Source organism: Prunus mume, linkage group LG2 (genome assembly GCF_029339155.1).
Source record: "Prunus mume cultivar Tortuosa linkage group LG2, ASM2933915v1, whole genome shotgun sequence".
In the NCBI taxonomy this organism is placed as follows: Eukaryota; Viridiplantae; Streptophyta; class Magnoliopsida; order Rosales; family Rosaceae; genus Prunus; species Prunus mume.
Window position 1 is genome coordinate 37,724,540 of NC_142699.1, and position 15,746 is coordinate 37,740,285.

Consider the following 15,746-nt stretch of genomic DNA (forward strand, 5'->3'; position numbering starts at 1 on the left):
TAGTGGTGGAAGTGGAAGTGGAAGTGGGAGCCATTATACTTGGTGGGTTATTCATACTCATGCTTGTGCTGCTAACTACTTAAACAAACATGAGTATGAATAACCCACCAAGTTTATTTATTTATTTTTAAACACCAAAAATACTCATTATGCTCATTACATCAAAGCAGAGCTCAACAGCAACACATGAGCAAACTAGCATGGTATATAATACTAGACAAGAAAAGAAGCCAAGCGTTTGAGCAATTTCTTAACATTCTGTGTCTCAGTCTCACTCCTGAGATGATAGCAATGTTCCTCTCCTTCCACTTCAAACAGCTCCACTTCTCCTTTCCACCCACTTTTCCTCACCAATCAAAAAACCAAACCCCTCAATCCCTCAGCTGATCCGGGTCGACAACACTGTTGAAATGTAAATTGACTAGCTAATTTCTTGTTAGTTAGTAATTTACTTAGTCTGCTTTTACTCTTAGCTTCATTAAGCATTATGTTAGTTAAGTGACTTAAGCTCATATGCCAAGTGTAAGGTGTAAAATAGTCAGTTAGTGTCCAACGGCACTTAGGCCTTGTACTGCCATGTGTCACATTCACAATGGTAATGATTGGCTGATGTAAATGAAAGAATTAGAATGAATACAAAAAGGGCGTGATCTCTGCAATGGTTTAGCATATCACACCAGAGAACTTTTCCAAAATTCTGTTTCTCCTAGCTATCTCTCTCACTCTCTCTAAATCTTGAGCTCCCTTGATAATCCAAATCCAAATCTCAACATGGTATCAAGAGCGAAGGTTGGATCTGGAAATGGGCGTCGGAGCTAAGCTTTGAAATCCAACGTGAAATTTCATACTCAGTTCATTGATTCAGATCTCAAATGGCTGGGTCAAGTGGTGGTGATCTTCGGGCTACAATATTCAATGGTGACAACTCAAAGTGTCATGGCTGCAATTGGTGAATGCTGGTTTAAAGGGAAACCAAAGTGTCATGGCTGCAATTGGTTTGGGCACTTCATCAAGAATTGTGATCAAGCAAACAAGGCAGGGAAGCTTGCTAACTTTGCAAATCAGGTAACCGAACCCGCAACTATATTTTATGCATGTCACTCTGCTACCATTGGAAGGAATGTGAATATGTGGTATGTTGATAGTGCATGTAATAATCACATGACCTCCCATGAGTCTTTGCTTGTGGATATTGATAAAAATGTGAGGTGCAGAGTCAAAATGGGTACTGGTGACCTGGTACAGTCAATAGGCAAAGGTACTTTGGTCATAGAAGTGAAAGGTGTGACTAGACGTATTAAAGAGGTCATGATTGTGCTCGGCTTGGATGAAAACCTGTTAAGTGTAGGACAAATGGTAGAACATGGATATTGGCTTGTATTTGGTAACAATGAAGTGGATATCTATGAGAATAAGCATATGAAGGATTTGGTTGCAAAAGTGCCTATGAAAGGAAATAGGTGCTTTCCTTTAAGCCTAGATTATGTCAATCCTGCCATGGCTGATAAAGTAACAGTTGAAGAGTCATCTAAATTATACCAGCTTGATGCTTCTACAAGAGAAGGAAATGGTGCAGGGTTTACCTAGGCTATGGGCTGCTAAACATGTATGCTCTAGTTGTGCTACAGGGAAAATCCACAGAGAGCCTTTTGACAAGGAAAAGACTTGGAGAGCATCACAACCCTTAGAACTGATACATTCTGACATCTATGGCCCAATGCAGACTATCACCCCTGCAGGCAACAGATTCTTTCTCACTTTTATAGATGATTACACTAGGATGTGTTGGGTTTTCTTTCTACAACATAAGTCACATGTTCTCAATGTTTTCAAGAGGTTCAAGTCCATGGTTGAGCTTCAAAGTGGTTACAAAATCAAGGAGCTGAGAAGTGATCGAGGTGGTGAATACACATCACTAAAGTTTTCCAAGTTTTGTGACGATGTGGGGATGGAAAGGCAACTAACAGTAGCTTACTCTCCGCAACAAAATGGTGTTGTAAAGAGAAAGAACCGAACTATAGTTGAAATGGCTAGGACAATGTTGACCGAGAAGAGAATTCCTTTGAAATTTTGGGCAGAAGCTGTAAATACAGATATGTATCTGCAAAATCGATGTCCAACAAGTGCATTGAACAACCTAACACCATTCGAAGCATTTAGTGGAAGAAAATCAGGTGTTAAGCATTTGAAAATCTTTGGTTCTCTATGTTACATCCACGTTCCTTCCCAAAAGAGGCACAAGCTAAAGGAAACCGGTGAGAATAGAGTATTTTTGGGATATGGCAGTTGTGAAAAAGGGTATAGGGTACGCAACTTCATAACTCAAAAGATTGAATTATCTAGAAGTGTCATTTTTGATGAGGAGGCAATGTGGAATTGGGAATCAAATGAGGCAGTGCATATCTCTGTGCCCTGGACTGATGAAGCAAGTTCACAGTCATCTGACTTGGTTTTAGAACCAAGTGATCTACAGCAATCTATACAATCTCCCTTGAGATCACAAGCAAGTGCAGATCTGCAAGCTGTCCAAGAATCAGTTTTACATGATTCTCCAGTTTCAAACTTTGAAACTTATGATCACACTCCAAGAAAATGGAAGAGTTTGAATGATGTGTATGCTCAATGCAAGATGAGCATTATTGAACCTGAAAGTTTCAGTGAAGCAATCAAAGATGAAGCCTGGAAAAAGGCTATGACAAAAGAAATTTTGATGATAGAGAAGAATTCAACTTGGGAATTAGTTGATAGACCAAGCAACAAACCGATTGTGGAAGTGAAGTGGGTCTACAAAACCAAGCTAAATCTTGATGGCTCCATTCAAAAACACAAAGCAAGGCTTGTAGCCAAAGGTTACACACAGAAACCAAGGGTTGATTTCAATGAAACCTTTGCACCCGTGGCAAGGTTAGACACCATTAGAACACTCATTGCACTAGCTGCACAGAAAGGTTGGAAGATGTGGCAATTGGATGTTAAATCAGCATTTTTGAACGATGTGCTTGAAGAGGAAGTATATGTGGATCAACCGGATGGTTTTGTGGTTGAAGAGGCTGAAGATAAAGTGTATAGATTGGGAAAGGCTCTTTATGGTCTAAAACAAGCACCAAGGGCCTGGTATAGTGAGATTGATACATATCTCATTCACTGTGGTTTTCATAAAAGCTCAAGTGAAGCAACTCTATATGTGAGAAACAAATAGGAATTGGTGCCTTGATAGTATCAATCTATGTAAATGATATAGTCTACACAGGGAGTAGTACAAGAATGATGAAAGAGTTTAAAACAGAGATGATGTGCAAGTATGAAATGTCAGACTTGGGTTTATTACACCACTTTCTTCGCATGAGAGTAACACAAACTGAAGGGAGCATATTCATACACCAGAAGAAGTATGCTAAAACTCTTTTGGAGAAATTCAGACTCAAAGATTGCAAGCTAGTGTGCACTATATTAGCTGCCACTGATAAGTTGCAAAGAGAGGATGGAAGTGAGGCTGCGGATGAAAGCTTGTACAGGAAAATTGTTGGAAGCCTGCTATATCTAACTGCAACCAGACCAGATATTATGTTCTCAGCTAGTCTACTTGCAAGGTTCATGCATAACCCTTCTAAGAAGCACTATGGAGTAGCCAAAAGAGTTCTAAGGTATATACAAGGAACAATTGACTATGGAATTGAGTATGTGGCTGGAAAATCTGCACTATTGATTGGCTATTGTGACAGTGACTGGAGTGGATCTGAGGATGATAGAAAAAGCACCTCAGGGTATGCGTTTTCGTTTGGAAGTGGCACGTTTGCATAGGCTTCTGTCAAGCAGCAAAGTGTAGCATTATCAACTGCAGAAGCAGAGTATGTGAGTGCAGCTGAAGCAATCTCACAGGCTATTTGGCTTAGATTTGTGCTTGAAGACTTTGGAGAGGAACAAACCACAGCAACTACACTGTTCTGTGACAGTACCTCAGTTATAGCAATGGCTAAAAATTCGGTATTTCATCAAAAGAGCAAGCATATTGACAGGAAGTTTCATTTCATTAGAGATGAAATTCAAAAAGGTATGATTGAGTTGATCTACTATAAAGGAGAAGAGCAAATTGCCGACATATTCACCAAGGCTCTGCACAGAGACAGATTCTGCTACTTGAGAAGTCCACTTTGTGTGAAATCAGCTAGCACTTTAGAATGGAGTGTTGAAATGTAAATTGACTAGCTAATTTCTTGTTAGTTAGTAATTTACTTAGTCTGCTTTTACTCTTAGCTTCATTAAGCATTATGTTAGTTAAGTGACTTAAGCTCATATGCCAAGTGTAAGGTGTAAAACAGTCAGTTAGTGTCCAACAGCTCTTAGGCCTTGTACTGCCATGTGTCACATTCACAATGGTAATGATTGGCTGATGTAAATGAAAGAATTAGAATGAATACAAAAAGGGCGTGATCTCTGCAATGGTTTAGCAGATCACACCAGAGAACTTTTCCAAAATTCTGTTTCTCCTAGCTATCTCTCTCACTCTCTCTAAATCTTGAGCTCCCTTGATAATCCAAATCCAAATCTCAACAAACACAAACAAGCAGCTTAGAGCACCCAAGTCCAGCCAGGCTTGGTGCACTTACCCACTGGATTGAGCATTGGATTATCAAGCCCTCCAGGAGCTGATGGATAAACAAAGTCCCAAGCTTTATACTCCAGAGTCTTCTCAAAGTCTTCACCTTTAGGCTCTGACCCAATTGGCTTGGACCCCCAAAAATAAGAGAGAGAGAAATACACCCAAAATTCTCACACCACCATGCCTTTATAGCCAAATTATGTGCAATATTGCCACCTGCACTATCACCCCCAATGTACAATCTGTCAAAATCTCCATATTTGGCTATCCATGGGTCTTTTTTGCCATGTAATTCTTGGTTGTTTGAGTGAGAAGCAACCCATTGAAGATTAGCCCAGGAATCTTCATAAGCAACAGGAAGTAGGTTCTCTGGGGCAAGCCTGTACTCAACAGAGACAGCTACAACTTGGGCTTCTGAGACCAACCGGTTGAGATAACGATGGACATGAAGTGAGAAGGCAGATTCAATGCAAAATACTCCACCATGGAAGTAAACCAGGATGGGGGAGCTTTTGGCACTACTACAAAAATTGAAATAGACGACGGGAAAACACCGTCGTCTTTTTGTTTTTCAAACCGTCATTAAATCGAGAGTCATCTTTTTGAATGTCAAACTACGACGGTAATTAACCGTCGTCTATTATATGTAAAAACGACGGTTTTTAAAAAAACAGTTGTCTATTAGATTTAAAGACGGCGGTTTTTTAAAGAACCGTCGTCTATTAGATGTAAAGAAGACGGTTTTTGTTACAAACCGTCGTTGTTTTCATATAAAGACGACAATTTTTGTTAAAAACCGTTGTTGTTTGAAGTAAAGATCGTTAATTATATTAATAAAGATGACGGTTTGTTTACAAAAACCGTCGTAGATTGTTTGTAAAGATGGCGGTTAATTAATGCCTAAAAATCGTCGTTGATTAGCTATGAAGACGACTATTGTATTGTAAATCCGTCATCTACAACAATTTTAACTAGAATTCCAACTATATTGTTTTATTAATGAACACATACTAAAAAATTGTTTATTTCATAAAACTTGAAGATTCAATATTATTACATAGTTAATCAATCTTTATTCCTATCACATACATACTTCCTAAATAATGGAGTATACTAAATTACATGATTCCTAAAATCAACCTTTGCTCTTTCCCTTCTAGTTCTGTACTCAACATATAGTTGACTGATGAGATAAGCAGTCCAGCTTCCCACCAACCCATAAAAAAGCTGAAATAGAATCCCATTAGCAAATCCAGTTGGGAAAATGAATATGCATGGCAGTGTGAGAAGCACTTGAGCAACCTGCATTAAAAATTCCATTAAAACCAAATTCAGATATATAAACGTAATTGGCTACACACATTAAATACACAGTTACATTAACACAAATGGCCAAATTTAAGAACTAAAATGTGCAAATTTGAAAAATCAACTACTTAAATGTGCAAAAAGTACCCTAATATCTAGTCAGTTGATGTACTATTTGCATGTTGCAAGTCACAAAAAGGAGACTGACAACTCAAGTGGAGCAAGGCAAAGAAAGTTGTACGCTAATACCTTTCTTGACCACTGAGTAAGCTTCCTTGTAGCAGCAACCTGTACCAAATCAGAAAAACAAAAACAAAATTTTAACTAAAGCTACTACGGTCTACACTCCAATAATACAGCACTTCTTTATTTATTTTTATTTTTTGTGGAATTAAGTATTATGTTTTGAAAAAGAAAATAGGAATTTTTCATAAATAAAAATAAAGAAAAAGAAAATAGGAAGTCAATGTAGCAAATCAGTAGCAACTCACTCAGAGAAGGCTCAACAAAGTGAGCAATGAGACGAGGTCTTGAGTTCATCTCAGAATCAACACAAGGAGGAGGACCCTCCCCCTTTTCTCCTTGTCCTACTTGCCCCTGTACATAGACAAAATTTTAAAAAACAAAAATAATAAGACTTCACAACATGTTTCAATCCATGTCTTTCAATTCCCAAACAACAAACAATTGGTTGTTTTATTCACAAAAACTACTTGAATTTACCGCCATACAACGAATAATATGAGTAAAGAAAAGAAGTGATTACATACCTTCTCAAGTTTAGCAGCAATATTTTTAACGCATTTCATGTAGTTTAGTCAAGTACATCTCCTTCATGAGTTTGATCTGCAAATTCAAGTCAGCAAGACAAAGATGATTAGAAAGAACATTGCAGCCACATGCTTGCAGACGGCATAATTATCACTAGGTTTCATTGTTTCTTACTAGCACATGCGCTTATTCAAGTTTTTCTACACAATGCTTTAAAATACAGTGCCAACAGAAAAGATATCGTGCATGCAACCATGAATTCATATATGCTTGTATGTAATGTAGGGAGAGCTTCAAATAACTTCACAATTGATGATTGGTAGTTTACCAAAGCAGCAACCAAAAGGAATCTTAACTAGAATTCTGTAATAGCATAGTAGCTCCCGTTTTTGGAATTACCTTCTGAAAATATATAGATTTATTTTCCCTATGCTACTAAAAAATTCTTCTAATATATTCATAGTCTATTACCATTGATGAGTGTTACTCCAGCACCAACTGACAGTTCAAATAGACCCTGAGTATAATCCTTACCAAGATAGCCAAACCTGCCCTAAACTTCTACTTTAATCATATAGAATACGTGAAATTCATCTTATTTCTACTGAAAACAACAGAAAATTTGATTGTCTAACCATACAGGTTCTTACTGCTATGTCCTGTTATCCCAGCAGCTACAAGCATTCCTACTAATCAAGCCTGAATATAATATTTATAACTGCTCAAATGGCCAATCCCTCTAAAACCCTGCCTTATGTTCCCTTTTCAATCCTATGTCACATGTAAAAGGCATTTTCTTCTAAACAATGTACTCCTAGGTTTTGTTACCTGCTATGTCCTGTTTTCTACTACTAAAGAATTTCATTGTCATTCTGGTGTTAAAGCAGCTCATTACATTCACAATAAACCTATATATAATCAAATACAGAAATAGATAAAACCCAGATTTCTTTTAATCTTATATCCATTCATTGGACAACAAGTCAGGACATCTCACTTTTTGATAGACCTCCTATTGCCAATCATCGCCAGTTGCATGTCCACTCTGGGCTGAAGCTACAAAATATGCATAAGTAGGTCAGCATTTGCACATTGTATGAAACTTAATCATGACAATTATACTGAAAGAAAAAAAAAAGCATTGCCTGCAAAATAGTGATATAGAATTATGGAAAACTATCATTCTATATAAAATCCCTAAAATAGTCGATGGTGTGGATTCCATACCAGCTTTTTATACCCAAAGCCCTAATTCCTAAATCAACTCACCAGTCTTTAATGGAAGAACCTAAATCAAACAAAATAAAACATACACAGTTTCTTCGATAATAAACCAAACATAATAAAACATACCCATTGCAAAGTGTTCGCGAGACAATCATAACCAGATCTGACATTAAAACCCTCACTGATCCATTCATGAATCATAAAAATTAAAAATTAAAAAAATCAAAAAAGGAGAAGAAGAAGAAGAAGAAGAAAACAGAGAGAGAGAGAGAGAGAGAGATTACTTGTAGTTTTTCCTTTCAAATTAGTGCTTGAGCTTGGTTCGCTCTCAGAGGGAGAGAATACATTTTGGCGAACGAGGCGAGTTCGGTGGACTGAACGCGGTGAGCTCGGTGGACTGAACGGCGTGACGGAGATGGCGATCTCGTCAAGTTCGGTGGATGGCGAGAGGGAGATGTGCTTCATCGATGTGAGAGAGAGTTGAGAGAGAGAGAGAGGGTTTTGTGAAGGGTTCGTGAGAGCATTTGAGAGAGCGAGTGTTTTCTGAAAAGCTCCGCGCTCACGAACTTAAAAGTGAATTTTTGTTTAGCGCCTCATGAAAACACGACGGTCTTAATAACGTATCGTCGTAATTTTAAAAATTAACCTAACATGTTGGCGTATTAGGTACTTTACCAGGACGGTGTTATAAAATTGGTCGTCTTTTAAAATACCACGACAGTTTTTATATAAATGGTCATCTATTGGGTGTCCTAGTTTAACATAATTGTAGTAGTGTGGATTTGGTTTTGAGGGAGATTTGGGAGGTAAAGGCGAGCTGAGATGTTAGGGTTGTGTGAGATTGTGATGTCTTTGGAGGAGACACCAGTTTCTGGGTCCTTATCAGGAGATGGGGCCACATGTGGAGACCCTCCCAGGCGTTCAACTTTTCCATCTTTGTGTATTCTGATCAAAGGAACGCCCTTGAAGGCTAATTCTTTGGTGTGGCCATTAGAGAAGATATGCAGATAACTAAGAATTGTAAAACTTGAGAGGGTGAGGATGTGCCTTTAAATTCATTAGAAAACAGAGAAAGAGAGGGGACATGTTTGACAATCATGCAGTAACAGCAGCCAAAGTAGCCAACATGTGTCTTGTTTTTATTTGCAGTCAAACAACGTAACCTCAAGGCTGTTTTGAATTTTATTTGTGGAGATGTTTTCCACAATCCAAATTTCCAAAAGATCTATCGTACATTGAACAAATATGTGAGTGAAATATGAATAATGGTTTTTTTTTTTTTTAAAGTGGACTTTGGTGTCAATAATATTTAATCAAGCATTTTTAAACTTGGATTACAAAGCAAATTCATCCACACCTATTGAAATTGTTGCCACTCTTACTTGAACAAGCTAAGAATAGAGTGATTTGATATGTGAAGCAAACTATCAAATTAGAAAACAAACAACTAAGGGAAGAAAAAGTCACTCCATCAACATCAAGCACACAGAAATGCGTGGGTTGCCACTTGAAGAAAATTTCTTTTGCATTGGAAAGTAACTGAAAGAGCTTTTCCAGCAGTATGATATTGCTTTTCCAGTGCATTGATTAGGTGCATTATTTTGAATATAAACATAGGTAAGTAGAATATATTCAAAATACTGCACCTGGATAATTAGAAGGGCTAAAACAAAAATCCAGCCTACCTAACACCCAACTTCATTGAAAAAAAACCCTTATTTAAAGATGTGAATCTGATTTTTTTATAAGATGTATGTAACCAAAGCATGTGTTGGAAATTATAAAGTTTTGGGTGGCTATATATTTGCTGATCATGCAGCGAGTAATTTCACCTATTTTCGGTGTTTGAAATTTTACAAGTGACTGTCTCTCAGAATTCAACTATCTATATTCTAAGTCCTAATGGCGAACTTATGAATTTCTCTCTCTCAAAGTATATGAATGTATATACGTATTAATGCTTCTAACTTAAATAGGCCTCTTGTACCTTTCAAAAAAAGTGCTACTATTTCCACTCCTCCCCCACAATCCTATTTTTCCACCCACCATGTAAATTTGAAAAAAAATACAATATTATCTTTCCACCGACTATTATTCCTAAAATACCTTATAATTATTAATTATTAATTCCAACAAATTCCCAAATGAACAAATTTATTTGTACTGTACCATCAAAATCACCAAATGCAACCATCTGGCCATCAAATAAACCTCCATTGAAGGCCTTTTACCTTTGAAACTTGAAATCCATAGTTGAACCTTGCATTACGGCTCCCAATGAGAAAGCTAACAGAAAAAGAGAAAACAAAAACAATTAGGCTGTCCACAATTTAAAACAAGTCAAGGATACAACATGAACTTGGTTGGTTTACCTGTCCATTAAATCTGGACCAGTAATTCCATTTGGGAATCCTGGAAAGTTTTCAACTTCAGTAGTGGTCATCAACTGCCCCTGGACTGGACCCGATCGATACCCTTCGAACTCCAGAGGGAGAGAATGAGGGTGAGAGCGTGGAGAGGGAGAGGGAGGGGGCATTTGTCATTAGAAGTCATCTTACAAAGAGATAAATTTATCGTTAAAATTTTAAGGGTTTTTATCACAAATGGTCTCTGAGGTTTGCCAAATTATCACATTTGGTCCATTATGTTTTTTTTTTTTTTCTGACATTTTTAGTCCCTTATGTTACACCTCACACATCAATTTGGTCCAACCGTCAGGTTCCGTCAAAATTTTCCGTTAGATTGCTGACATGGATGCCACATGGATTAAACAATATTTTAAACATTTTGGTTTTATCACAAATGGTCCCTGAGATTTGCGAAATTATCATCCTTGATCCTTTATTTATTTTATTTTTTGACGTTATTGGTCCTTTATATTTTTTTAAAATAGTTTAACATTTAAAATATTTTAGAAAAAAATTAATAAAAAAAGAGAAAATTTTCAAAACATAATTTGTTTTTTATTCAAATCCACTTGGCATGTTACTACTGAACATGTAGGCTCCATATACACGCCACACATCCAAATACCCGTGGTGTGAGCATCTAGACAAAGGGCAGGAGCCCGTTTTGAGCGAGCATTTGGACTGGAGTACGGAAGTCCAAGACACGAGAAGGCATACGGTTGAGCAAATAAACAATCGTGACGATGGCATCATCCCAATTGTGGCAAGGAGCATAGGCTTCAATCAGAAGTGCTCGGGCTGTTTCAATGAGATGTCAATTTTTTTCGTTCTGCAACACCACTCTATTGTTGTGTCTGGAGACAAGTGGTCTCATGGATAATGTCATTTGTCTTGAAGTCTGAAAGTCATGGTTGACATATTCTCCACCATTGTTAGAGAGAGAAATCTGGATCTTGGCAGAGAATTGAGTTTCAATATGTTTATGGAAAGACTGAAACATAGTAAACACTTCATTTTCAGTCTTCATCATGGAGCTCCATGTCACACAAGTATAATCATCTACAAACTATACAAACCATTGGAACCCAGAATGAGAGGTTATAAGTGAGGGTCACCAGACATCATAGTGAATTAACGTAAATGGAGCAGTACGCTTACTCATACTCGAATGATAGGGCACACGATGACTCTTGGCCAAAATATAAGTGTCACATTTGAAATCGAAGTCCTTGAAATCTAAGAATAAATCTAGTAGAATATGCTTCATATAACTAAAGGATGAATGTCTCAATCAACGGTCCCACAACCAAATTTTCATTTGCTTGCTATCATAGGGATGTATCACATTGTTAGCCATGTCAGTACTGAAATCATCCACATAATAGAGCCCCCCTCTCTTAGTACCAAGACCAATAATCTCCTTAGTGTGAATATCCTAAGGCAAACAAAAAGTCGAGTAGATTAGTACATAACAATTCAATTTATTCAATTACCTGACCAACTGACATCAACTTATTGGATAGAGGTGGAACAGTAAAGTATTAAGCAATGAGAGAGACCAGGAGAGAGCAACAGTACAGCCCCTATCATACGATAAGTAACTCCATTGGCGTTAGCAATACGAGTTAGTCTAGGTTGGGTGGTACTCAAAAAATCATCAAGACCAAACGTCATATAATCGATTGCACCAGAGTCAATGATCCATCCCATGGAATCACTTGTATTCGAAGTATGGAATACATAACCAGAACCACTTCTTGCAGCTTCACATCATTCACGATCTTTGAGTTCATCCCACCAGTCGGGGTAGCCATTCAATTTGAAAAAGTCTTACGAGTGTGTCTTGGATCGCCACAATGCGTGCAATTTATTCTATATATGTCGGGAAGTCATAATATGTGCAGAGGAAGAATCGGATGGTGTTGTCTGGGTCGGGATTTGACTCAAGATCTAAGTTGGAGTCTGATTCGGTCCGGGTCGAGATATGAGTCTTGGTCAATATATGGGTGTGAATCGAGTCAAGATCTGGGTCGAGTCGATTCGGGGCCTATGTCAAGATCTGAGTCTTGGTCGGTATCTCGATCCGAGTCAAGTCGAAGTCTAGCTCGGGTCCGCAGGTATTTTTCAGAATGGGTCTGCAGGTTGAGGTCTTTTCAATACTTGGGTCATTCTTGACATCAATTCTTCTAAGATCGGGGTCCGGGTCTAGGCCTGGTTATGTATCTTCAATAACTGGCTTATCTGGGTCGCCAATTCTTCAAGGTTCCTAATTAGGGTCTAATTTTGGATCTTCAAAACTTGGGTCATCTTGATCCTCAATTTTTCTAGTTTCTGGGTCTAGGTGGTAGAGAAATCGGTGGTGCTACCTCCCTGAGGGGTAATCGGACCTTGATCCCTTATGGTGGTATCGACATGTGGTTGGCTAGGGTTTAGCAGCAATCCCAAGATCGCCGATCTGATACCATGCTAAAATATGAGATAATAATGTTTGTGGGAATTTTGTGTATTCTTCTCCTTGTAGGAGGTCGTATTTATAGTACAATAAATTCTTGTAGGTCAAGGAGAGTAATAACTCCTAATTCTATTTACAGTAGGAAATCATGAATTAAAGTAAAATCAATTACATTTAATATAGGAATTCTTGGCATGTAAAGAAAGTAAATACGGGTCCAAAAGTCATGCCAACAGGTTTTCTTTGGTGGTGGAAGTGGAAGTGGAAGTGGAAGTGAGAGCCATTAGACTTGATTAGAGAAGAAACATATCAGACAGTGTGATTGTTGTCAGTACAACAATGCTTAGACATAGTTCCTGCAGACGAAGATAGTAAAAAAATGGTGAAAGTGGGTCTAAGCCAACTTGTAAACTAAAGCAAATGAACATTAGAAAATAACTGAGTGAATTGATGTGTGATACTCCAGCAACAACAAGCAAAGTGAAATGCTTGTGCTAACCACTTAAAGAAATATCTGCATCCGAAAGTATGCCGAAAATCCTTTCCAGTGGCTTGTTAGGTAAAACTAACGGTGACAGATTCATTTTGAATGAAAAACAGTGTCTTTAGAATATAACAATTCAAAACTCGCTATGATATCACTTGACACAGCTCAAATAATGGAAATGTTGATCAAGGCAGAGTGAAACGATGGCCCCTCATTAAGTAATCATTCACTTCATTCATATTATATACATCTCAGCGCTTTGGGAGAGCACAGATCACCAAATCTCCTCTCTCTTTTTCCTCTTGCCTGCATATCATATTTAGTTTTATGTATTCTATCTTCTGTATTCATGGGATTAAACTCATAGCAAAACAAGTTTATTTATTTTATTTTAAACACCAGAGACACAGATCAAAGCAGAGGTCAACAGTTAAACACATGAGCAAACCAGCGTGATAATACTAGACAAGAAAAGAAGCCAAGCGTTTGAGCAGTTTCTTAACATTCTCTGTCTCTGTCTCACTCCCGAGATGAAAGCAATGTTCCTCTTCTTCCACTTCAAACAGCTCCACTTCTCCTTTCCACCCACTTTCCCTTACCAAATCACAATACCAAACCCCTCGATCCCTCAGCTGATCCTTGCCTGCAACACACATAAGCAGCTTAGAGCACCCGAGTCCAGCCAGGCTCGGGGCACCCTCACCCGCTGGATTCACCATTGGATTATCAATCCCTCCAGGAGCTGATGGATAAACAACGTCCCAAGCTTTATACTCCAGAGTCTTCTCAAAGTCTTCTCCTTTAGGCTCTGACCGAATTGGCTTGGACCCCCAAAAATAAGGGTGGGACAGAAATGCCCCCAAAACTCTCACACCACCACACAAGCTCTCCAGTCCTGCCTTCATAGCCAAATTATGTGCAATATTGCCACCTGCACTATCACCACCAATGTACAATCTGTCAAAATCTCCAAATTTGGCTAGCCATGGGTCTTTTTTGCCATCTAATTCTTGGTTGTTTGAGTGAGAAGCAACCCATTGAAGAGCAGCCCACGAATCTTCATAAGCAAGAGGAAGTGGGTTTTCTGGGGCAAGCCTGTACTCAACAGAGACAGCTGCAACTTGGGCTTCTGAGACCAAGCGGTTGAGAAAACAATGGGCATGGAGTGAGAAGGCTGACTCAATGCAAAATGCTCCACCATGGAAGTAAACCAAGATGGGGAGCTTTTGGGTTTGGTTTTGAGGGAGATTTGGGAGGTAAAGGCGAGCTGAGATGCTGGGGTTGTGTGAGATTGTAATGTCTTTGGAGGAGACACCAGTTTCTGGGTCTTGATTAGATGGAGGCACATGTGGAGACTCTATGAAGCGTTCAACTTTTCCATCTTGGTAGATTCTGATGAAAGGAAAGCCCTTGAAGGCTAATTCTTTGGTGATGGAAGCCATTAGAGAACAGAAGATGTGCAGATAAACTAAGAATTGTGAAACTTGAGAAGGTGATGATGTGCCATTCAATGGAGGGAGCGTTTGCTTTTATTCATTAGAAAACACAGAAAGAGAGGGGCCGTTTCTCTGACACATACTTATCATGCAGTAACAGCAGCCAAAGTGGCTAACATGTGTCTTGTTTTTCGTTGCAGTCAAACAAAGTAACCTCAAGGCTTTTTTGTATTTTATTTGTGGAGATTTTATTCACAATCCAAAAGATATATAGTACATTGCCTTTATATTAATTTAACAAATAAGTGGGTGAAATATGAATAATGGTTTTTTTTAAGTGGACTTCGGTGTCAAAAATATTTAATTACTAATTTTTGTCAATGAAGTATAACTTAGTTGGTCGAGCTCTTTCACCTCCACCCATGATGAATATTTGTGTAAACTCCCCCTCCCTTAGTTGCTTGTACTAAAAAAAAAATATTTGAATTACAAATTCATCCTCACCTGTTTAGATTGTTTGCCACTCTTTCTTTAACAAGCTAAAAATAGAGTGATTTGATGCGTGAAGCAAACTAATCAAATTAGAAAACAAAGAATTAAGGGAAAAAAAAAAAAAAAAGTCCCTACATCAACATCAAGCAAACAGAAATGAGTGGGATTCCAGTTGCAGAACATTTCTTTTTGCATTGGAAAGTAACTCAGAGAGCTTTTCCAGAAGGATGATTTTGCTTGTTCTATGAAACTGACGGTAACAGATTCGGAATAACAGCCGAATATATTATACTTAGTGCATTGATTAGGTGCATTATTTTGAATATAAACATAGGCAAGTAGAATACATTCAAAATACTGCACCTGGATAATTAGAAGGGCTAAAACAAAAATCCAGCCTACCTAACACCCAACCTCATTGAAAAAAGCAATGTCAATCTGATTTTTTATAACTAATAAAATGTATTTAACCAAAGCATGTGTGGGAAAGTATAAAGTTCTTTGTGGCTATATATTTGCTGATCATGCACCTGCATCATATTGATTTTACTTAGGCCTATCCATG

General features: G+C 38.0%; 1 long non-coding RNA gene and 2 pseudogenes across 3 annotated transcripts; all 3 read right to left on the reverse strand.

The window, feature by feature from the left end:
• Positions 1-4,362: 4,362 nt before the first annotated feature.
• LOC148920230 (2-hydroxyisoflavanone dehydratase-like) lies at positions 4,363-5,844 on the reverse strand (annotated as a pseudogene).
• Positions 5,612-10,433, reverse strand: LOC103332537 (uncharacterized). Of its 3 annotated transcripts, XR_016124462.1 has the most exons (7): positions 8,191-8,587; positions 8,033-8,087; positions 7,677-7,735; positions 6,679-6,754; positions 6,400-6,505; positions 6,158-6,196; positions 5,612-5,902 (listed from the first exon to the last, which is right to left on the reverse strand). It is a non-coding gene; the product is annotated as an uncharacterized LOC103332537 (long non-coding RNA). The 3 variants fall into 3 exon arrangements; XR_016124463.1 differs by lacking the exons at positions 7,677-7,735; positions 8,033-8,087; positions 8,191-8,587 and adding exons at positions 10,138-10,192; positions 10,279-10,433; XR_016124461.1 differs by lacking the exon at positions 8,033-8,087 and having other exon boundaries at positions 8,191-8,585.
• Positions 10,434-13,608: 3,175 nt separating this feature from the next.
• On the reverse strand, positions 13,609-14,812 carry LOC103322799 (2-hydroxyisoflavanone dehydratase pseudogene; annotated as a pseudogene).
• Between the last annotated feature and the right edge of the window lie 934 nt (positions 14,813-15,746).